At 37.7% G+C, this 24,243-nt stretch overlaps 1 protein-coding gene across 1 annotated transcript in view; it reads left to right on the top strand.

Moving 5' to 3' along the window:
- Positions 1-260: 260 nt before the first annotated feature.
- Positions 261-24,243, top strand: part of RNF180 (ring finger protein 180) — a gene marked incomplete at its 3' end in the record, with an annotated part of 283,378 nt that continues 259,395 nt past the window's right edge. Inside the window, exon 1 of the mRNA XM_082837376.1 lies at positions 261-317. The remainder of the gene's footprint in view (positions 318-24,243) is intronic.

Genomic DNA, 24,243 nt, shown 5'->3' with positions numbered 1-24,243 from the left:
CTGCTAAGGGTCGGGGCGGGGCGCCGCCCACGCGCGGCTCGGGCCGGAACCTGCTGAGGTGGGTGCGCAGAGCTGGAGGCGGCGGGGAGCGTCCGTGAGGCGAGACCGAGGCCGAGGGCTCCGGGCCGCCGGCGCAGCTCGAGCGCTTTCCGCGGGGTTTGGCTCCTGTCGCTTCCCGTCTCGCTGAACCTGCATCGCCGCCAACAGAGCCGCCGCCGCCGCCGGAGCTGCCGCCGCGAGTCCTCAGAGCCGGGCTGCGGGCGGCCGGGCGCTCCGGGACGACGCGCGGAGCGGACGGCTCCGGGACGCGGTCGCAGGTGAGGGCCGACGGCTTGGAGCCCGGCGGGGTGCGGCCGCCCGAGGGTCTGGTCTCGGCCCGGCCCTGCCTGGCCGCGGCGGCTCGGGCCCCACGCTCGCGCAGGGAGGACGCGCGGAAGGCTGGGCTGGGCTGGCCCGGCTGCTTCCCGGCACGGCCTCAGGTGATGCGGAGGCGGTTTAACTTTCGCACCTGAGGCTTGCGGGGCGGCCTCGGGGCGCGATCCGGAGGGAGGGTGGAATTACACGGGGTCTGGAAACGTGAGCCGGGCGGCGCCTGGGGCGTGCGGGGGCGTGCGGGGCGGCGGTGGGGCGCCGCAGGGCCGGTGTGGGCCGCCCTCCAGGTGGGAGTTGAGGCGCTGTGTCCGGTTTCATCTCAGAGCTTGTGGGGAGAGTCGGCACACACCCCCTCCCACGGCCCGTTCCTTTCGCACAGACCCACTTTCTTTTGTCTGGTCCATTTCGGTATCGGCGTTTCAGCTGCTTTTGTTGCAGCCTCGGGTCCGGAGTGTACAGACTTGTTGTCAGGCAGAGGTCATGGGTAAGCTCTGAAATGCAGCGGGGCGGAGGTGGGGAGAGGGTCCATAGGGTGGTAGGGATTTATTATTAGTGCCCTCATTAGCTCTAATGTGTATATCACCGAGTTCTTTTCGAGACAGTACTCAGTATTTTTGTAGCATCTAATAGTTTTAACACCTGGGAGAGCATTCATTAGTCAATTTCAAAGGAGCACTGTGTGGACAGGTTACTATTAAGTTACCCATTTTATAGACCAGACAGCTAAGGCACCCATGAGGAAAAGTGATTATTTCAAAAATAAGCAGGCAGCCCTTGTGGGAGCTGTGATTAGAGCTTATCTGACTGAGAGTTGTCCTCAGTCCGGTCAGTCACTCAACCTCAAACAAAATGTAGCGCTGAGTGCCTCTCTAATAGGTGTATTTTTATTTACTCATTAATTACTAAAACCTTTCTTTAAAAAAATAGAGTTGAGCCCTTTCATATTCCTGGACTAGTACCCCTAAAAGTGATACTTAAAAGACCAGAATCATTCCATTTGTTGAATAGGATCACTGGAATCGTAGTAAGGACTAAATTTGTTTGTCTTTTCATCTGTCAAACCATTAATCTCCCATATAAAAATGGGGCCACTGGGAGCCCCAGTATACCTAGTGATTATCATAGCAGAGACCCTAAATGTTTATTTAATGAATAAGTGGAATCGTGGTATGCCTGAGCAGCAAGTTTTCTTTTCTCATACAAAAGAATTAAACATTTAGAAGAATAATCATTTTAATAATTTCAATGAAAATTAACTTGTAATCATGTGCATATTATGTTGGGCTCTCTCTCCAGAGCCATCGACAATTTACCCATTTTCCTAGGGTTTGCTCTTAAATGATTTTGCCAATAGATCTTTTATTGCCCCATTTTTCTTCGTTTGTTTCATTTATATATTTGGTCTTTCAAAGTGAAGATATTTTTTCTTCTAAAATTCAAGGAAAAGAGTCTTTAAAAAAACAAGCTTTTTTCCCTTGATAAAATAGACTTAATTAGGCTTTTATTAGTGTATCTGAGGATAGACACTAGCTTCTTTAATAAGTAACTCCTGTACATCAAGCAAGAATTCTTCCAGTCAAGTATGAATTTAATAATCATTTTAATCCCTGTAATATTTTATGACACATCTACCTCATATAATGCCTTTTTATCAAACAGAATAAAGCTAAAAAAAGTTCAGTTAAATTTTGCTAACTACATAGCACACATTTTAGGGCACAGTATGACTAGACTTAATTACTGACTCATGGAATAAACACAGTTCTCTTTCCCTTACACCATCTTCACTCAGCACTCTGGAAAAAAAAGAATGATAATCTGTCCTATCTCTCATAAAGGGATATTTGGAGAATTAATGAAGTAGTGTCTGGAAAATATTTTAAACCCCTTGGAAGAAAGCTGCTTTGTGACTTCGAAGTGTGACTATAGGGTCATGAAACACTACCTCTTCCCCCAAACATGCTGTCAGTTATGTTTTTTTTAGAGTGGTCATTTCAGGTAGTTATTTTAGGAGGCTAAATACTTGTTCCAAAAGTGCTGCTGCTATTCACAATTACTTTGAATATTTGAAAAATTTAGTTGACTTACAAGCAACATAAAAACATGATTTTGGAATCTCTTTTATAAGTACTTGTCTTTGGTTTATATTTTGTAATCAAAAACTATGTAACTCAGTTTGAACATCTCTTTTATTTGCTAAACTTGGCAGAATGATTTCTGCATGGTTGCAAAACTCAGCTCTACCTTCAAGATTTTACTGCTATTAAGGATATTTAAACAGTTACCACGAAGGCTATGAAGACAATTTTAAAAGGGTGTTTTAAAAATAGTTTTGGGACTTCCCTGGCAGTCCAGTGGTTAAGACTTCGCCTTCCAATGCGGGGGGTGCAGGTTCAATCCGTGGTCAGGGAGCTAAGATCCCACATGCCTTGGGGCCAAAAAACCAAAAAACAAAACAGAAGCAATATTGTAACAAATTAAGTCTTTAAAAATGGTCCACATCAAAAAATCTTTTAAAAAATAGTTTTAATTAATGGCAAGATTATTAGAAGTAACCTTCCCAGAGTGACTACTCTGAAATGGGCACTGCTTACTTGTAGGTTTGTATACATTTGTAATACATATATGTATATGTGTACATTTGCATATTGTTAAACATTTTGAAAGTAATAATTTGGATTGCAACCTATCAATTATTCAAGTAGAATACATTAAGTAAACCACATATAATAGTGGAACTGTATTAAGTTGTGACTGTATTTCATATGAAAAATTGAACTTCACATACATGCAAGTGTAAATCTTTATAATAATTTAGAATCAAAATTTAGCTGCACATTATATGTTTTGAGTGTAATATAGCTAGGTCAAAATGGCCTTATCAAAATGTGAAATTGCTATTTTCAAAAATATCATTAGCAAGTTGTGTGTGGGAGAGATTTTCTTGATCACACCAATTACTGATGTTCATTTTCTTCATTTCTGGATTGTTTGAAAATTTTGTATCTGTATTATACATATTATATATCATATAAGTGTCAGAAGTCTGTTATAACTGTATTAGCAGTTAAGGAGATATTGGCCTAGTCCTCTAAAGTCATCAAGCAGGAGTTTTATGATAAACATATGAAATCATTTCTGAGGGATCAGAAGTAGGGAATTTTCCATGCAGTCAATAGCTTGAGAACAGGGATAGTATTGTGGCTGCAAATATACCCCATTCCATTCCATTGAATAATAAATACATAATAAGGAGCATATGAAAAGAAGGGGTATTATCCTTTTGATATTCAAATGGAAAAAAGTTCCATTACTTAGCAGCCAAGTCTCTCTTTTTAAATGAGAGTAAATGGTAACTTTGAAAGAAATCACCTATTTTGATATGCAGATTACTGAAGTGACAAATAAATTACCAGCTGGCAAGCAGAAATTTTCCCCTAGCATGGCCCTTTCTAAGATGAGCAACTGTGATGGTAAACATTACCTTCTGGTTATATACAGGGGTTTGTCTCCCACGTATTGGTCCATGCCCATCTCATTCCATTGATGAATTGTACCTTGCCTCTGACCCTCACTCTAATCTCTGACCTTACTTCATCTTTAATTGCCACCTTTAGGTGGAAAGTAGTTGGTTCAGAAAGGAAGACAGCAGAGGGAAGGGATGAGAATATCTGTTTCATGTATAACATGAATTTTTTTCTCGTTTTGGAAGGTTAATAGTTCATTTTTGAGGTCTCATCAGAATTCCCTGCATCAGAACAGCCCCAATAAGTAGGCAGTCCCCAATAAAATGGTGACATAAAGATGCCCACATTAAAATATCTTCTTTTGGCCCTAGTATAAAATAATGTGTACAAAAATAATATTATATTAACCAAAGCTAAGTATCTTTGGTACAGTAAACATTAACCACATAATTAACAAGATGTTTTATTGCTTTTCTTGATTTTAGAAAATATTTGAGGAAATGACTTTAATGGTGAGCCTTTTACAAAATGTAGCTGAGGAAACTGGAGCTGTTGCATTTTTTTTTTTGTCTTGATAAATTTCTCTGTAGCAAGCAGAAATATTAGAGATTATTAATAATAGAACTGCCTTCAAGTTCTGTAATCTCTTTCCCTGATGTAACTGGTGGAAAAACCTTAGAAACAAGCAGTAGGTCATTAGCACAGATTTTAAAAGCAACTTCAAAACATCTTTCATAAAATTGCTGAGATAAGCATGAGGCATATTCTGATTGAGAATCTCCTGGCCTATTCATAAGCCTGGTGAAAAAAATTTTCCGACGAGCCAGAATTGAAATATGAACACCAATTTAGGCAGCATGGGATGAATAGTATAGATATGTGGGCCCATTGTATAATGAGTAAATTGGGGACTGTGTTAAAGTTTATTTAATAGAGTTAGAAATTAAAACTAAGGTATATTTTTCTAGCCATATTCTGCTTGAATTTTTGGTTTTATTCGTTCCCAGACCATTGGTCTCCTGGAAGATATATAAATTGTATAATTAATATTTGTATAGTTTCACCTGTCTGACTTAGAACTAGCTAAGGCTGTAGAGTCCTAAATAAAGCTTGCTCTACTCTAGTCTGACATTATACTTTTTGCTCACCCAACAACCATACCCTTTCCCAATTTAGTGTTTTGGCTTATATTATTTTCTTTGCTCAAGATGCCCATTCCTCTCCATTCTACTTGCTAATGCTATCTAAATTCTCTCTTACCCTTTAAGACCCAGATGGAATACTACTTTTTTCCCAGAAATCCTTCCCTAACTCCCTATTTCTTGTTTTCAGTTTACCATATCTTTCTATTTGTTAATTACTCTCTGTTTTTGATAATTTCTTTTATTTTGGCCTTGAATTTGTTTGTTTTTTTTAACTTATTTTTATTGGAGTATAGTTGATTTACAATGTTGTGTTACTTTCTGCTATACAGCAAAGTGAATCAGTTACACATACATGTATATCCACTCCTTTTTAGATTCTTTTCCCATATAGGTTATTGTAGAGTATTGAGTAGAGTTCCCTGTGCTATACGGTAGGTTCTTATTATCTATTTTATGTATAGTAGTGTGTGTTTGTCAATCCCAATCTCTCAATTTATCCCTCTCCCCCTCCCCGGTAATCATAAGTTTGTTTCCTACATCTGTGACTCTATTTCTGTTTTGTAAATAAGTTCATTTGTACCATTTCTTTTAGATTCCACATGTAAGCAATATCATGTGATATCCATCTGACTTCACTCAGTATGACAATCTCTAGGTCCATCCATGTCACTGCAAATGGCATGATTTCGTTCTTTTTTTATGGCTGATATTCTATTGTATATATGTGCCACATCTTCTTTACCATTCTTCCTTTGATGGACATTTAGGTTGCTTCCATGTCCTGGCTATTGTAAATAGTGCTACAGTGAACATTGGGGTATATGTATCTCTTTGAATTATGGTTTTCTCTGGATATATGCCCAGGAGTAGGAATGAATTTGTTTTCCACCTAGTTTTTTTTCCCTCTAAGGCACAGGTCAAATATTCGATATATATTTTCTTGAATCATGTATAGCACATATAACTCTGGATACTAGCTGGACATATTCAACTTGTAAGGTTAGATCTACAAAAGATGTATTACTTAAGAGAGTAGAGTAGAATATCTTCATGCTTCATAATTGTGTCAGTATTCTGGTAGAAAATACATAACAGGCTCAAAATGGAGTAGTTCAGAAGATTAATATTAAAAGTGTTCCTGGGTTAAAATAAACCAACAGTGGATGGTGAAGCATCTCAGGACTAACAATAGTGGGAACCATTATCATCCCTAGACCTGAAGGGGTGAGAGAATTGGATCATGACTGAAACCCAGAGAGGGTAGCTATGTGGGGAATGCTGCCTGACTAGACCTCCGGCCTTTCTGTGATTGGGAAGAATGGGGAAATAAACACCCCAGCTTCACTCTCTTCCAGCCCTCTGATTTCCTGGTGGTGCTTCCCACTGGCAAATCCAACTGGAAGGCAGAAGATTAGGGGGCCCTATTTTTGCAGGTCAAAAGTCAGCCTCCTGGGAAATAGAGCAAGGTAGGGTGGAAAGTACCTCTGGAGTGGGGGGCGAGGGAGGCAAAGAATATCCAGTGCTATAATCATATCATCTAGAGAGTGTTTTGATTACAGTTACGTAAGCCTTTTTGTGCTGTCGTTATTTCATAAAAGGCATACCTGTTTCTTTCTAGTCTAATTCAGTTACTAACATTCAAGAACACTTTATTTTATGATTGATGCATTTCATAAGAACCACTGTCCCTCTTTTGTGGTGTTAGCTGGTGTGGTATCGTTACGCATGTCTTCTCAGTGATTTCATTTTTTCATATTTTGTGTTTTGCTTGTACAGTGCCCAGGTGGGAGACACAGAACTTCTGCATAGTCATTGGGAAAACTGCCCCATCACCATTCTAACCACATGATTTGTCTGAATTAGTCAGGATTGCTCATTTTTCTCTTTGTGCCATTTTCATAGATCAGTCGTTTTCAGTCTTGTTGTATGTGGTTCTCATTGTAGATACTCTGTTTCAAGCAGGTTTAAGATAAATCTTGAACATCTGTTCTTTTAAAAAGCTTTCAGATATTTCAGATGCACAAATGTGAGAAGCACTAGCACAGGTAATCATTTTGGTCATAGTTTCCCCCTCCCCCTTTAATGTACATGTAGCACTCCTCAGTAATTAAGGCTCAAATGGAAAGCTAATGCTGCTTTATGGACTCTTCAAAGCAAAAAAGATGTTTTAGATTTTTCACATTGAGAGGTGCTCATGATATAGGATGCAAAATATGTGGTTTCCATATTATTAAGGCAAATGAATTTAAATTTTTAAATATAGATATAAAACCTTTTAAATATACAGTATAGAGAATAAAGTAATGAACACTCATGTTTCCACCATGTAACCTTATATTAACATTTTATTTTTTTCTGATATTTTTAAGAAAAAATACATTACACATAAAATTTAAGCCCCCCTTAGATCCCTTTGAAGAGGTTACCATTATCCAAACTTGGTATTTATCATTTCCATTCATGTTTTTATACTTTTGCTATATATACATGTATCAGTAAACAAACTAAAACATTGTTGCGCATGCTTTAATTTTTTGTAGCTGTTACTATGCTGTGTGTTTTATTCTTTACCATGTATATTTCTGCAGCCTTTTTTTTCCTTGTTTAACATACTTTGGAATTTTTTCTACATACATGTAGCTTTAGTTTATCAACTTTCATTGCTATATAATATTCCATTGTATCAATGAGCACAAATTAATTTGTCAAATCTCCTATTGATGAAACGTTGGTTGTTTCTAATTTTTTGCTACTACAAAATGTTGCGAAAGTGAACATTCTTTTATGATATAATATTTCCTTAAGTACATAAAAACCTAGAAGTAGAACTGCAGACCCACATATACACGTTCTGTCTTAGCAGATCTTGCCAAAATGCTTTCTGAAATGCTTGTGTCTAGTTATACTTCCCCATAGTGGTTTATGAGATTTTTGTTGTTGCTTTGTATTATGTTTACACTTGGTCTTGTCAGACTTGTGATGGGCATGAAATGGTATCTTGTTTTAATTTTCCTAATTTCTGGTGAAGTTGAGCACTTTTCATATGATTGTTGGCCATTTGGGTTTCCTCTTCTGGCAATAGTGATTTTATATTCTGTGTTAATTTTTCTGTTGGAGATTTATCTTTTTAAAAATTTGTATTGTAGAATCCATTGTAGATATTAATCATTTGCTTATATTTATAAGTTTCTTCTTCCTGTCTGTGGGTTGTCTTTTAATTTTGTTTGTATTTTCTTATACTGAAGTTTTAAAAGGTATCAGTATTTAAAAATTTTCAGTATTTTGCTCTGTGTTTTGAAACAGTTTTATGACTCAACATGTCATCATAACCTTGGTCTTTCTAAGGTTTGCAGCTCTCTTCCTTACGTTCATAAATTCCTTCTAGATAGAGTATAAATAAATAAATGAAGAAATAAACATGCCACACAGTTTATCACTGGAATATACATAAAATTATTAATCCTTAACAATTTGTGTAAAAAAGTTTCCCAGTTCAAAAACAGCATCTAAATAGCAGCTTCCAGTTTATCACTGGAATATACATAAAATTATTAATCCTTAACAATTTGTGTAAAAAAGTTTCCCAGTTCAAAAACAGCATCTAAATAGCAGCTTCCAATGTAGCTTTTTCTCATTTTTCTTAAAGCTCCTATGAAAATGTAGAATAAAATGGAAACTCACCGCAAAGCTAAAAAGCAAAAAACTCCTAAAACACTAAAGCTGGGGGGAAGTAACCTTAATTAAGAAACATTGTCCTCGATTGAAGGGAATTTCTCTACATCAGCACCTGCAAATCCCTATCCCACCCTCACCTCTTGATACAGACTGCCTGATAAATTCAGGCAATTCACTTTCTGGGTTCCCAGCAAATTCCAAGAAGCCACTAGGCAGAATGTAAGGCGTTTGTGGTGGGTGCTGCAGAGCATCTGGAGACCTGAGACACACAGAACCCTGGTAATAATACATAGCAGCATCACGGGTCACGCCAGTTCCTCTCCCAGAGAAACAGGCAATAAAAGATAGTGCAAGATGCCCCTTGTGAAGAACAGAGTAGAGAACAGAGGACCAGGTGGTGAAGCCCTGTTAGGGAAACTGGACTGAGTGCTTTGTGTATCAGCAAGCTCTGCCACCGTAGATCTGAGCAGGTGGGCAGAAAAGTGACCATGGGTAATTTCCTCACCTTGTCTGTTTAACACTAAGTCTCAGTAGATCCCCCCCATGATTGAAATGTATAGAAAGAAAAAGTAATAAAGCAATCTAAAATGAAACCTCTGAAATACTGTGGGACAAAGGAAGATTTATTATTGAAAGGAATTAGAATGTGACATAAATTTCAGACTTGATATATATTAGTCACATGAATATGGTATTTTATATCCCTAGTGCTCAATTTGTGTTCAGGGGTTCTGCAAACAGTGAAATATTTAACCCCCCTCATTGTTTTTATCACATTGATATTTTGAGGTTCCTTATAAGATTTTGTATGGAGGGTAAAGTGCAATGGCTACTTTCTTAAATAATGTTATTCTCAAAAAATTGAACTTTAAAGAAAGAAATTTCACTAATTAAATCAATTTTGTTAGGGGATCTTACTAATCACCATTAAAAGTTTTGTTGTGAAACTGAGGATATTGGATTTACTGAGAGTCAGAATAGCTGTTCAGAATGTAGGATAGGTTAAGTGCCTTAGATGTCTGGAAACATTTAAAGAAGGCAGGCTAAACCCTGCCTATTTCGGGAGCCTCTAAAAACCTAGAGGCAGACAGAATTTTTTCTACATACATGTAGCTTTAGTTTATCAACTTTCATTGCTATATAATATTCCATTGTATCAATGAGCACAGATTAATTTGTCAAATCTGGAAACATTTAAAGAAGGCAGAAACATCTAAGGACCTCACTGAATGGGAAGACAGAAGAAACAACTGGTGCAGCATGGCTGTTTCAGGATTATAAACCAAATCTTCGTCTTAGCACACCATCTAAGTATCACTGAATTCCATGGAGATCCATGCTGAAGGACTATTTAGAATAGCTGTCTGCAGAAACATTTGCTGCCAGACAGTGGTAAACTTAAAAGAACAGGAGAATAAATGATAGCAAATTGGGTATATCATGATGTAGATTCTGTAATTCCAAAAAAGCGGGGAGTAAGCAAAGGCAAAGCAAATGTTAAAAGTAAAATGCACTAAAATTCATATGGTTAGATAGGAGTGTGTGCATTTTTTGTGGACTCTTGTTAACTTATTGAGCCCTGATTTATTTTTAGAATGGCTAAAGAAGTGTATTTCTGATGTCACCCAAAAGCTGATCACGACAATATAGATCTTGAAGCTTAGAGCTAGTTACTGCTTCTATGCCTTACCTTCTGCTTTTCTTAGTGTAGTCACCTAAAATGCTAGCAGATAGAGGAAGGGCAGCCAATGATGTTTGTTGCCTTCTCTGTTCCAGTAAATGACTTAATAGAGAGCACTTTCCCCCTTCCCAACTTTGAACTCTGTGTAAGGACTTCAGTCAACCTCACTGCTCTTGTCCTTGGAAATCTCAAGATTCTAGAAATAGGAACTTCCTCCTTATAAAATGATGGAGATAGTTTGGGAAGTTACTTTACTTCTCTAGGCCTCAGTTTCCTCATTTATAAAACGGAGTTAACAATCCCTACTTCACAGGAATGTCCTGATGATTAAAGGAGCTAATGCCATTTAGTAATCACTGTCTTCAAAAATAGTAGTAGTATGTAAAATAATTCCAACCCCTTGAATTCATGTTTTATATGTAGAGATTTTAGTTTAAAAAATATGGAGAGGGGCTTCCCTGGTGGCGCAGTGGTTGAGAGTCCGCCTGCCGATGCAGGGGACACGGGTTCGTGCCCCGGTCCGGGAAGATCCCACATGCCGCGGAGCGGCTGCGCCCGTGAGCCGTGGCCGCTGAGCCTGCGCGTCCGGAGCCTGCGCTCCGCACCGGGAGAGGCCACAGCAGTGAGAGGCCCGCGTACCGCAAAAAAAAAAAAAAAAAAAAAAAAAAAAAAATATGGAGAGTATACTACTTTCTGTCCCATTGCTAATTAAAAAGAGAAAAGTACTATTTTCTGATGGATAGCTTCATAAAGAGGATTATAAATAATTTGAACACATCCAGTGACATATAGTCATCAAACCACGTAAGATGTCATGAAGCTCAGATCATATTCTAAAATGGAGCTTCTAAAATTCAGTCTCTATAACATCATTAAAAGGCTGAAACCAGCTTCCTTTGGTGGTGTTTGCTAAATTTACCCTGGTGATGCCAATAAGTTGTATCCTGACTTTAAGCAGAGTAAGGAAAGAATGCCTTTTTTTGAATGCATAAGAATGTCTTGCTTATGCTTGCTTACTTATTCACTCATTCATTCAACTGATTAATGCCCAGCACTGTGCTAGCACTGTTATAAACTGTTAAGGAGTTTGCAACTCAGCAAGGAAGACAGACATGGAACAAGTAATTAAAAGCATGATGAATGTTCTGAAGGAGAATTGGAAAGGTCATTGGGGGAAAAAATAGGTCAAGGAAGACCCACTCCCCTTTCTTCTCCAGGGAGAGGCATTTAAGCTGAGACTTGAAGGATATGGCTCTATTCCCTGGAGGCCAGGGGCAAGCTTTCCAGGGATCCAGGGGTAGGAGCAGGGGGAGTGAGCCAGTGGAGTGGAGGAGTGGAAAGAAGTCTCAACTGCGGGCCTGTAGAGCAGACTGGGACTGAGGACAGACAGCAGCCTGGTCAGCAGAGCACTGGGAAGCCCCTGAAGGGTGCAGGAAAGTAATGATCTGTTATGTGTTTTCAACAAGGGCTCTGCCTTCAGTGTGGAAGATAAAATGCTTCAGATTTTCAAAAAGTAAAGCCTTGGTGATTAGAACCATAATTTTTGGCCTAGAATTTTTATTTATTTATTTATTTTTTTGCGGTACATGGGCCTCTCACTGTTGTGGCCTCTCCCGTTGCGGAGCACAGGCTCAGCGGCCATGGCTCACGGGCCCAGCCTATCCGCGGCATGTGGGATCTTGCCGGTCCGGGGCACAAACCCACGTACCCCTGCATTGGCAGGCAGACTCTCAACCACTGCGCCACCAGGGAAGCCCTTGGCCTAGAATTTTTGAGGTCACACATTTGCTTATTGTTTATAGAGCATATGGGGTGAAATATTTTCCTCTTCACATATTTCTTCCTTGGCCTGTTAGAGAGATTCTGTCCCATTCTACCTTTTTGAAAAAGCTGGCAAGGTATCTTTTGTCCTCAGTCCACTTTAATCCCCCTCTCTCCCTTTGCCCCTTCCCTTCAGAATTCTGATGTTTTCAGAACAAATCCTAAGGAACATGACCATAACTCTGAGTGACATTGCCAAATAACTGGAATTAGAAGTTTTTCTTGCAGTGGTTAACAGAGGGGAGTCTTCTGGTTATGATAACCTGAAAACCTATGCTACAAATACTAGAACTTCTCTACAGATATTTGATATATACTACATAAATGCATAGATGAGCTTGTAACAAAGTAAAAGAAAGCCCAGGAGCTAAAAAGAAGAAGAAGGGTGAAGAGAGCTTGGCAACAGACACATGACATAAAAACTACCCTTAGTGTTAGAGTGAGGTTGCTAGGCTCACTAATTATACTCATAGTTATACAGGAGGCCAAGGCCTTGGGTACACATAAGGCAGGCAGTTGGGAACTGAGACCCCTGAGTAAAGCCAGGACTTGGGAAGGGTAACATTTCAGTTAAACAGTAGATTAAAAAAAAATGGCATCCACGGACACAGAGATTACGAGGAAGTCTGTATTGGCTTAGTCTCTGAGTAGATGGTAGAGAAAAGTCTCATCTGAAAATTCTGTTTGTTCAGTTTTTATAAAAAGAAACTTTTTATGAAAAACTTCAGACATACACAAAAATAGAGGAATGGCATAATGAATCATCATGTATCCATCAACCAGCTTTAATAGTTATTATTATTCTTCCATTCTTGTTTCTTTTTTCTGCATTATATAAAATTTGTTTCTACATTATACAATTTTGCCTGTAAATACTCAAAATTAGAATATTTATCTCTAGCTTAAGGACCTTTAAAAAACAGCAACAGTTTTATATATTATGTCCAACAAAATGAACAGTTCTTTAATATCATCTAATACCTAGTTCATGTATAATTTTCTCTGGTTGTCTCAAAAATATTTTTTTACAGTTGATTTGTTTGAATCAAGATTCAAACAAGGTCTACACATTGCATTTGTTAGACATCTTAAATCTCTTAAGTTTCTCCTCCCTCTTTTAAAATTAATTTATTTTTTGAAAAAACCAAGTTGTATTTGGCTAGTTGTAGCCTCACGGTGTCATTGCAACATTCCTCTATTCATGTAGTAAATAAAGTGGTTCTTAGATTTAGAGGTTTGATTCAGTTCAGGTTATTATTATTATTTTAAGAATACTTTAGAGATGGTGCTCAGTATTTTCAGCTGCATTACATCAGGAGGCACAAGATGTTTGGTTGTTGTTATAACGTGAATTGTATCCCCTCAAATTCATATACTGAAGAGCTAATTCCCAGTAGGTAACTCAGGCTGTGACTTTATTTGGAGATAAGGCCTTTAAAGGGTGATTATGTTGGAATGAGGCTGTTTGGGTGGACTCGATCCAATCTGACTAGTGTCTTTATAAGTAGGGGAAATTTGGACTTGCAAAGAGACACCAGGGTGTGTGCCTACAGAAGAAAGATCATGTGAGGACACATGAGAAGGCAGCCATCTAACATCCAAGGAGAGAGGCTCAGAAGAAACCAACCCTGATGGCCCCTTGATCTTAGACTTCTAGTCTCCAGACTGTGGAAAAAAAAAAAAGTCTGTTGTTAAAGCCATCCAGTCGGTTGTATTTTGTTATGGTAACCCTAGCAAACCAGTATAGTTGTCCTGTTTTCGTGTGATGTTAAGATTGATCTTTGAGTTCAGGTGGTAACAGCCTTACACATACATTATAAAATGCTCCATCATCCTTTTTTCCAAATGTTTTTAGTATCCATTGATTTCTTTCCCTTAAATCCATCATTTCATTAGGGGTTGTAAATGGTGATTGTATTAATCATCGTACATTTATTAGCATGATACCTTTAAACTGAAGAATTTTTCCTCACCAACTACTTGTTTACCCCGAAATAGTCTGTAGATTCTTTTCCTATATTTATTCATTTTTAATTCTGACATCCTCCAAATCACCTGAGAATCCTTAACTTCAGATTTTAGTACTTGGGTTTATATTGAATACTAACAGGGTGAGCCAGGGAGCCCCAAACTGAGAAACTTACCTAAAAGCTATTCCTCTGCTGGTGATGTTCCTCAAGCATCTGGCAGATACAGTGTGAAACTGTTCTTCCTGGAGGGGCAGGTCCTCAAACAAGGTCCCATAGTTGTCTCATGGTAAAGATGAATTCATACTCCAGAATTACAAAACTCAGGGGGAAATGAGTGAAAGTTAATAGACATAACTGAGAGGAAGTTTAGATCCCCAGAAAATTTATATGAGCCCGGGGGCTCAGGATTTTGTTCTCTTCTCTATCCATACTTACAACCTTATAGATCTCATCCATTTTCATGGCTTTAGAGAACCTGCCCACATTTAAAGCTCCTGCTCAGACACCCTTCAGAACTCCAGATTCTTGAATCCAGCTTACACTTAACAGTTCTTTGTGAAAGTTAAATAGACATCTCAAACTTAATACATCCAAAACTGAACTCCTGATCTGCCCTTTCTGTTCCACCTGCATCTGTCCCCATATCAGTTGATGGCAGTTCCATCCTTACAGTTGCTCATGCCAAAAGATTTGGAGCCATCCTTGATTCCTCTTTCTCTTAGACCCCATATTCAGTCTGTCTGGAAATCCTGTTTGTTCTACCTTCAGTGTATATCCAGAATTTGACCATTATTTACCACTACCACTGCTATCACCCCAATCTGGGCCTTATCTTTTGGCTGGATTACTGTAGCAACATTTTTCCATTATAATGGAGTTTATCTAGTAGGAGAGTTAAATTGATAGTTTCATAACCACATTTCCGCTTTATACTCAGAATCTTATTTAAAACTAAATCTAGTAAGCCATTTAAAAAGTGCTACTTTTGGGCCTCCCCTGGTGGCGCAGTGGTTGAGAGTCCGCCTGCCGATGCAGGGGACACGGGTTCGTGCCCCGGTCCGGGAGGATCCCACATGCCGCGGAGCGGCTGGGTCCGTGAGCCATGGCCGCTGAGCCTGCGCGTACGGAGCCTGTGCTCCGCAACGGGAGAGGCCGCAACAGTGAGAGGCCCGCGTACCACCAAAAAAAAAAAAAAAAAAAGTGCTACTTTAAACTACTATACATAAAATAGATAAACAACAAGGTCATACTGTATCCCCCAGGGAACTATATTCACTATCCTGTAATAAACCATAATGTAAATGAAAAAAATACCAGAAACTAAGTGGCTTAAAAAAAAGTGCTACTTTATCCAATTTTTCTTTTCTAACCTTAAGTAATTATGAGTAAGTAAGAGTTTAGTAGTGCAGGGGCATAATCTTTTGGAAGCACCTTGTATATTAGGACAAGCTATTGATTCATCTAGAATCATATGAAAATGTTAATTATATTTTAGTCTCTAAATTGGACTTTTCCCCATGTAATGCAGTATAATGAAATTAGTCATAGAATTGGCTCATAGGTGAATTTATGTGAAATGAAGAATGTGGGTTATATGTGATCTGTTAGAATTTCCTTTCAGTGCCCAGACTGAGAAAATTAGTTGCCTCCAATTCATATCAACAACATATATAGGCATGTAAAAAGCATCATGTGGTATCATAAAGGGCTATGAAGATTTGAGATACTGCTTATGCCCTTTCTTTGGGTACTTACAACTTAGAGGAAGAAACAAACGTACGCATTAGTATAATACCTGGTGGTGTAGTGACATGAGTACTAGACAGAGGTTTAGGTAACAGGTGAACTATTCAAAGATAAAGGCTGTTCAGGAAAGACAGAAGCAAACAATGAAAGTGCCAAGAGCTTTAAACCCTTTTGTGGGGAAGATGATGGGATAAATAAGTAAAATAAACAAGCCAAGTTTCTTAGCTTCCAGGTCAGTGCTTTATCTGCTAGGAGATACCTACTACTTTTTTGTCTCCATTATCTAGCAATCTTTTGTGGTAACCTAGTATAGCTGCCTCTGTATCCAGCAAAAAGCATCTCTGTGTAACTACACCTTTGCCCAGGAGAAAAAAGGGTTTTGAAGCCAGTGTGCTTATTTTTGTTACCAATTTCTCATTTGAATCCTTTTTTGATTATTGATACTTGACCCATCAAAAAGAATATATCCATCCAATAAAAGCATGGTGAGTTCCACAACTTACTTATTATCAGCTTTCAGTTAAGACCATGCTTCATATCATATTAATATATTTTACGTAAAGTAAATATGTTTTAGCTCTTATTTTCCATTCTAAGAAATCAGCCTGAGAAGCACCTGGGGAAACAAGGCTGCAGTTGACCTCAGGATCAATTCTTTAATTAGATACTTTCCTCTGAGAACCCTGACAGTTTTGCCTACTCTCTCTCTCTCTCCCAACTGGCTTAGAACCCCTCTTACCCTCTCATATGCGTTCACAGTACGTTTTATTTTTATTTTTTGTGTGTGTGTTCCCTGACAAAACAGTAGGTTCTCAGCAAATATTCACTGAATGAGTGAATATTTGTAGCCTCAAAACGCAAGTTAAAATTAATTTTAAAAAATCACTTGGTTTTATTTTCTTCATGCTACTGCCTCTTCTTGGTCAATCAGAAATATTTTGGCAGTTTTTAAAAAATATGTTCAGATGTATCCTAGTCTGCTCAGAAATCTCCAAATATGACTATACCTATTGCTCGGAACAAAACTTTGTAGACTCATCATATGGTGATTTCTAAGATTTACATATGAGAACAAATAGACACACACCATTTTGAAAGTATATTTTAGCTTTCCTCATAACTCTATTAATTCTGTATGTAATTTCTACCTTTTCATATATTTTCTTCCTAAGGAAGTAGCATGTGAGAAATAAGTGAATATTTGGGTGCTACATACTATTACTTTCATCCATTTCTAGAGTGCATTCCTTCTTTTACCAGAGTGGCAGCAGTCTAAATTAGCAAAATTAATCAAAATACAGAACTTACAAAGTATCTACATTTCTTCAATGATATTTTTACAATTCTTAAAGGTGTCACTTGGATTCAAAGACTGCAGTGAGCATTCAAGACTGAGTGTCTGAGGTATGTTTGTGAGAAAGAAGAGGGGAAAGGAGAAATTTAAAAGAATAAAAAGATGGTGTTCAACTTCAAGTGTAGTGTGTAATTTAAGAAGCTATGTGAGAGTGTAAAAGAACTTGGTAGCTACTACAGCATCAAATTTATATTACCTTTTCTCCTTAAGGTGGAATATGCATTGTATTATGCCTAAGAGTTCAGCAAGCCCAGGGGAGGTAGAAGGGAAGAAAAGGGAGGGTGGGTAGAGGTGACCAGAGGGTGATAAGGTAGTTTGAACTACTGAATAATTCTTTGTCAACAAAAGTTGGGTGCTTTCCAAGAAAAATGTCTCTCGATGTGAACACTAAAGTGTATGCAGAACCATTTAAACAGTTAAAGTTGTTGAAGTTGACTTTATCATGTTCAACCCTGAAGTATGTAAACCAACAGTTATTGAAGAAAATTGAGGTGTCTCTCTGTAATTTGTGATTTAGACAGTTGTAGAGTTAATAAATTGGAGGCTTCAATTCCCGTTTTAGTCACTGAAGCTATCAAGTCTAGAATTATAGAATTGACAGTTTAGAAATCACCTGATCCAGTCTCCTATTTGTACCTGTAAAGTATCTGATACCCTTGACAAAGATTGAAAGCTAATGTAAGAGGGATCCTGAATTACAAGCCAGCTTTCACTAAATAATACATGTTCTAAAAATATCTATTGAACCACGTAAGGCATATAAATTCCACAGGACTCTAGTTATATCTGTAAAACCCTGTTTTAATTTCTGCCTAATGTAAGATTAATTTTCGGGTCCTGATGTGTTCTTAAACAGTTTACAAACAAGTGTAGTGACTGCTGCTTTGAAAACTCAGTTATTTATATTTTTGCAATTTTCACAGACCATTGATTGCTGTGTTATTAATGCTTCTTTTCTGTATCTGCTTGGAGTTGAGCACATTTTATTCCAGTTCTTCTGTGTTCACAACACACATCAAGAAGATTCAACATCAGCAGGGGGAGCTGACATGGTATCAATTTTACAAAATAACCAATATCTGTGCAGTTTATTCCCAACAGAGTTATTACATATGATGTTCTGTTTATGTGAACAATCATTGGTTTCAAAGCCCACTTCTGCAAAACATTTGTGGATGACTTCTGAGGTTACTGTGTCCTACATAACAATAAGATTTCTTTTACACTGGGAACATTTCTTTATATTACAAAAGAAATACTGCTTCTTATTTCATGGAGACATAATCTACCAAGCACTTCCAGTTTACAACCTTTAGGTGACAAATTGTGCCTCAGTCTCATGGCTACAAATGTAACGTGGTGCTTTTAAGCAAAGACAAGTATATACACATCTTTAATATAAGGCCCCAGGGGTATGGGCAGGATTTCTCAATCAGTAATAGAATATTCCTTTTCTGCAAGTAATTTTCTCTCTGATTTTAATAGTCATTCTCTCCAAAATCCTGCCAGACATCAGTGTATTTTTGTTAACGTTATATATACAGGAAAGGTGTATATATAAAGAAAATACTCAAATTTCCTCAAATAGTTCTGACTGTTTACTACTATCATCATTGCAACAGACTAAGACTGACAGTCTGTATTTTTCTCCATGGCATCATTCCTTTGTAAGAGCTCATGTCTAGTTTGTTTGCACATTAAAGAGGAATCCCATCTAATCAGCATTGAATGTGCTCCCATTGACATATGTATCCATAGACCTCCTACTTTCAAACCAATCTTCAGCAGACATAGAGATATAGATGCTTCATTATTTAGGTGTAGTAACGTGGTATTGAGAGTCACGGTTGACAGCAGCCTTTATCTGTAGTGCATTTTCATTAGCTTTTCCTTAAAAACAAACAAACCTAAAATTTAGAAATATTATTTGCCTTGAAATGGTCCAAATTGGCTAATTCAGTTTAGTGTTTTATTTTCTAACTTGGTATGCATTGCTCCTTCCACACTTTTATCAGTTTTACCTCTGTTGGCTTTTTGTTTATACCTTGTTCCAATTTTTAAGAAATATATAGGTAATTGTTAAGGGAGCTCCAGATTCTTTGGCCATTTCACCTTTGATTTTTCTTTCTTGTTCACTAGCATGATTTTTACCTTTTGAGAAATTTTGAACTCAGTATTTTTCACAGGATTTTATTCTATGAATTCTATAAAAGGAAAGACATACAATAAAACATGGGCTTTCTAATAATGTCAAAATTGAGAAGACTGGCTTGGGTTTTATAGGTACTGTTCTAGACTGAATTGGCTGCAGATATGTTTTATCCTTCAAGAAAAGGGAAAAATGACCCTGAAGATAATTCAGAGATCAGCAGGACTGCCACTGCCTGCATAGGCCCGGAGCACACAGGTCCAGAGGGTAAAGTTGTCTCCTCCTGAGTTTCAAAGTGGAGTCATCCTCAGTTTCAGCAGACCATGTCCCTCTACATGGCCTCAAGGGCAAAGCTGCATACCATGGCCAAGGGCTTGAGGCCACCCATTCCAGTGGGCAGAAGACAAAGCCACCATCATAGTGGGCCCCAGCAGGCAAAGCATTGAACCAAAGAGAATTATTGTTGAGCCTTAAGTCTAATGTAGTGTGCCTGCCTAGGTTTTGGACTTGCTTGGGACCTGTCACCCCTTCCTTTCTTTTTTCTGATTTCTCCCTTTTAGAATGGGAATGTCTATCCCATGCCTGTCCGACCATTTTCTTTTGGAAGTACATAATTTTTCTGTTTTCACAGGTTCACAGCTTAGAGGAATTTTGCCTCAGGATGAATCATACCTCAAGTCTCAGCCACACTTGATTTAGATGATACTTTGGACTTGGAGTAGATTCTGGAATGGGTTAAGACTTTTGAGACTGTTAGGATAGGGTGAATATATTTTGCATGTGAGAAGGACATGAATTTTGGGGACAAGAGGGAGGAATGTTATAGACTGAATTGTCTCCCTCCCAAATCCATATATTGAAGTCCTTACCCCCAATATGATGGTATTTGGAGATAGGGCCTTTAAGGTTAAATGAGCTCATAAGGGCGGGGCCCTAATCTAGTAGGACTGTTGTCCTTATAAGAAGAGGAAGAGACACCAGAAGTGCACATGCACAGAGGAAAGGCCATGTGAGGACATAGCAAGAAGGTGGCTGTCTGCAAGCTAGAAAGAAAGCCCTTACTAGAACCCAAAATTTCTGTCACCCTGATCTCAGATTTCCAATCTCAGAACTGATAAATTTCTATTGTTTAAGCTACCCTGTCTGTGGTATTGTGTTATGGCAGCCCAAGTAAACTAATACAGGTATCATACTGACAAGGTAGAAGTTTTTCTTACATTTGGAAAACCAATGTTAATGTCAGATTTCAAAGGAAAAACTATTTTCAATCATTTAAATAAACAAGACAAAAGTATACTTTCCCATTTGTTAATGAATATTAATAACTTTGAGTAGATAATGCTATTATATGTCAAAATAATTATATTTTTTAATTAAGACACTTTCAGAGCAGTTTTAGCTTTACAAGAATATTGCACAGAAAGTATAGAAAGCTCTCATATACTCCCTCTCCCCTGTACAGTTTTTTCTATTATTAACCTCTTGTGTTAGTGTGATACACTTTTTACAGTTGATGATTGAATGTTGATGTATTATTTTTAACTAAAGTCCATAGTTTACATTAGGGTTCACTCTGTGTATAGTTCTATAGGTTTTAACAAATGTATAATGTCATGTACCCACCACTATATTATAGTTCCACAGCCCTAAAATTCTCCTATGTTTTAACTATTCATTCTTCCCTCTCTCTGCCCAAATAATTAGATATTGATATGTAAAGATGATAAAGCTGCTGGAAAATACTAGCTTAAAATTTTCTTCCTTTACTGTTACGGTAGAAAAGTTGGAATACTTCACATTCAAATTCTTTGCATGAAATACAAAAATACAAAAGTGTTGTCCCTATGTGAGAGATCTTTACATTGGATTTTTGTATCTTGACCCATTTCCAATTGTGTAGGATTTGGATTCCAAACTCTTCTTTAGCATTTAACCAATTCTTTGGTCATGAAAGGAGCTGGGACCGTTTATCCACATGTAAGCTGATCTTTGACATATGTCACTTTTATAATGAGAGAGCAGCAGGAACACATTCCTACATCTTCCCCATTCTCCATTTTTTCCTTGGTGGTGGATAAGTAATCCCCCTATAAGCAGAGGTAGGAAAATACATCTCTGATTCCTTCTGTCGATGGAATTCCTCGACTTCCATGTATCATGAACAGTTACAGTGTAACCAGGACCAGATGATGAAAATTGTTACTGTAGACATTGCTTTATGTTCAGAATTCTTTATGCACTCTTCTCAAACAGAGGCAATCATGGGTTATGTTGATGAAATAAGATACATATAGAAAAATAAACATATCACAAGCATACAGCTTGATGAATTTTCACGAAGTGAGCACACCTATATAATGAGTGCCTAGACTGAGAAACTAATAGTACGTTAGAAATGAGCAATATAGCTCTAAGAAGGTGGAAACATCTGCAGCCCAAAAAAGAGAAATGGTGTCACAGGCACTTAATTTCTTTTTCACTTACTAAATCTTCCCAATCCTTATACCTCTTATTTACTTTTCTTCTGTTGTGTTCTAAAGCTGAATAATATGAAAAATAGCATCATTGTCTCTGTTTTCTTCCTAATTTTCATGGAATGCTTTTAAAGTTTTACCATCAGGTATTATAATTGCTAAGGTTTTCAGTAAGCCCTTTCTTTATCAGGTTAATGAAATTTCCTTCTGTTTCTAGGATGCTAAGTATTGCTGTCTTTTTATCATGACTAAATGTTGAACTTTACCAAAAGTTTTATTTTGCATCTTTTGAGGTGGTCCTGTGTTTTTTTTCTTTTAATCTTACAGTTTGTAAAATATATTGAATAGGCCTTTTTTTTTTCATTTTGAATCATCCTTGAATTCCTGAAAATAATCTTGTTTGGCTAAAATGTAGTATTCTTTTACATCACTGATGGATTCCATGACTAATATTTTATTTAGAATTTTATCATTTGTGTTCATAAATAGATTGGTATGTAATTTACTTATACTCTCTTTGTGTAGTTTTATATCTCCTTGTCTAGTTAGTGTGTCAAGGTTATGTTTTATTTGCAGAGCTCATCTTCCTTTTATATTTTCTGGCCACCACAATTATATAAATTACAAAGATTATCCATTTCTTAAAGAATTGGTAAAATTTGCCAGTTAGATCATTTTTGCCTGGACCACCCCCCTATTTTTTATGAGTTTTGGAGAAGATATTTGAGGCCTATTTCAATTTTTAAAGTTTTCTTGGTTTATTCTTATTTTCTAATTTTAGATAAATTTTAGTAATTTATATTGTGTCCACTTCATCTCAAGTTTAAATCCATGAATAAAAAAAAAATGAGCAAACCTTGGAGACCCAGGTGTGTAGAATTTGACCTGTGCCAAATGCTGATTTTTACCATAAAAAAGTTGTAAGTAGCAAAAGACAGATGAAGGAATGAAACGTCTTTGTGTAGATTATAATTCCAGTAGTTGACTTTATAGAAAATTTCATAAATTGTTATAAATTTTGTTATAAATATATTTCTCCATGGGGACCCACCTATCCTTCTTAGATATTTTAAAAGATATTGGTGGAAAATAAGATTTTCATAGACAACATTTTTGGGACAGCTGTTTTGCTGAACTGAAATAGCAGTTCTCAAAATGTGGGCCACACCCCCTGGTGGACCACAGAGAATCAGGTCAAACTATTCTTGGTAATACTAAGATGTTATTTGCCTTTTCTGCTCTGTTAACATTTTCATTAATCATGGAAAAGCAATAGAGAGTAAAACTTCTGGTCCTTTAGCAGAATCAAGGCAGTGGTGACAAACAGTATTAGTAGCCATTTTATTCTTTACTGCCATACACATGCAGTTAAAAAAAAACCCTGGGCTTCCCTGGTGACACAGTGGTTAAGAATCTGCCTGCCAATGCAGGGGCCACGGGTTCAAGCCCTGGTCCGGGAAGATCCCACATGCCGCAGAGCAACTAAGCCCATGTGCCACAACTACTGAGCCTGCTCTCTAGAGCCCGCAAGCCTAGAGCCTGTGCTCCACAACAAGAGAAGCCACTGCAATGAGAAGCCCGCACACCACAACCAAGGGTAGCCCTCGCCGCAACTAGAGAAAGTCCGCACGCAGCAACGAAGACCCAACGCAGCCAAAAATAAATATAAATTTATTTAAAAAACCTGTTTATTGAAGCAGTAAATAGTATTGATTTTATTAAATCTTTAGTCTTCAATACATATTTTTAATATTCCATGTGAAAAAAAATGGGAAGAATGCATAAAGCACTTCTGTAGTACACTGAATGCTGATGGTGGGTAGTCTTGAAGAAAAGCCCTTGTTCAGCTGTTTTAGTTGAGAGCTGAACTATCCACCTTTCCACAGCACACCATTTTTACTTGAATGACAAACTATGGTTATTCAGACATGGATATTTGGTGGTATTTGTTGCAAGTGATAAAATTTGAATTTTAAACAAAAATTAGCACTTTGAAAAACTTGTGTCCACTGCTATGAGCTTAACTACTGCCCGATAATTAAAGAAGTTTTGGCTGAGGTTGGTGGTAATGTTAACAAATGTGACTTCTTTGATATTTTGTAATGAAATAGGTCAGTATTTGAGAGGTATGCATAACTCAGCCAAGCGTTACTTTACATATAACAGCTGTGTTAAGGAAATACTAGAAAGTGACAGGAATATCAGGATAAGTAGTGAAGTATGGCAAGAGGAAATCTATGAGCAGGCAATATGGAGAAAATCAAGCAGGTATTAGCAGCTAGCTTGGTCCGAGAGACCAGGCTTTGGCAGGAGCCAAGAAAGTTACCATAACAAAGACTGTGACATAGGTGGGAAGAACTAGGGCCCAAGGAAGCACCCCCTTTTAGAA

This window comes from Leucopleurus acutus, assembly GCF_964270905.1.
Source record: "Leucopleurus acutus genome assembly, chromosome: 3".
Taxonomy (NCBI): domain Eukaryota; kingdom Metazoa; phylum Chordata; class Mammalia; order Artiodactyla; family Delphinidae; genus Leucopleurus; species Leucopleurus acutus.
This window is presented reverse-complemented; position numbering and strand designations above follow the sequence as displayed.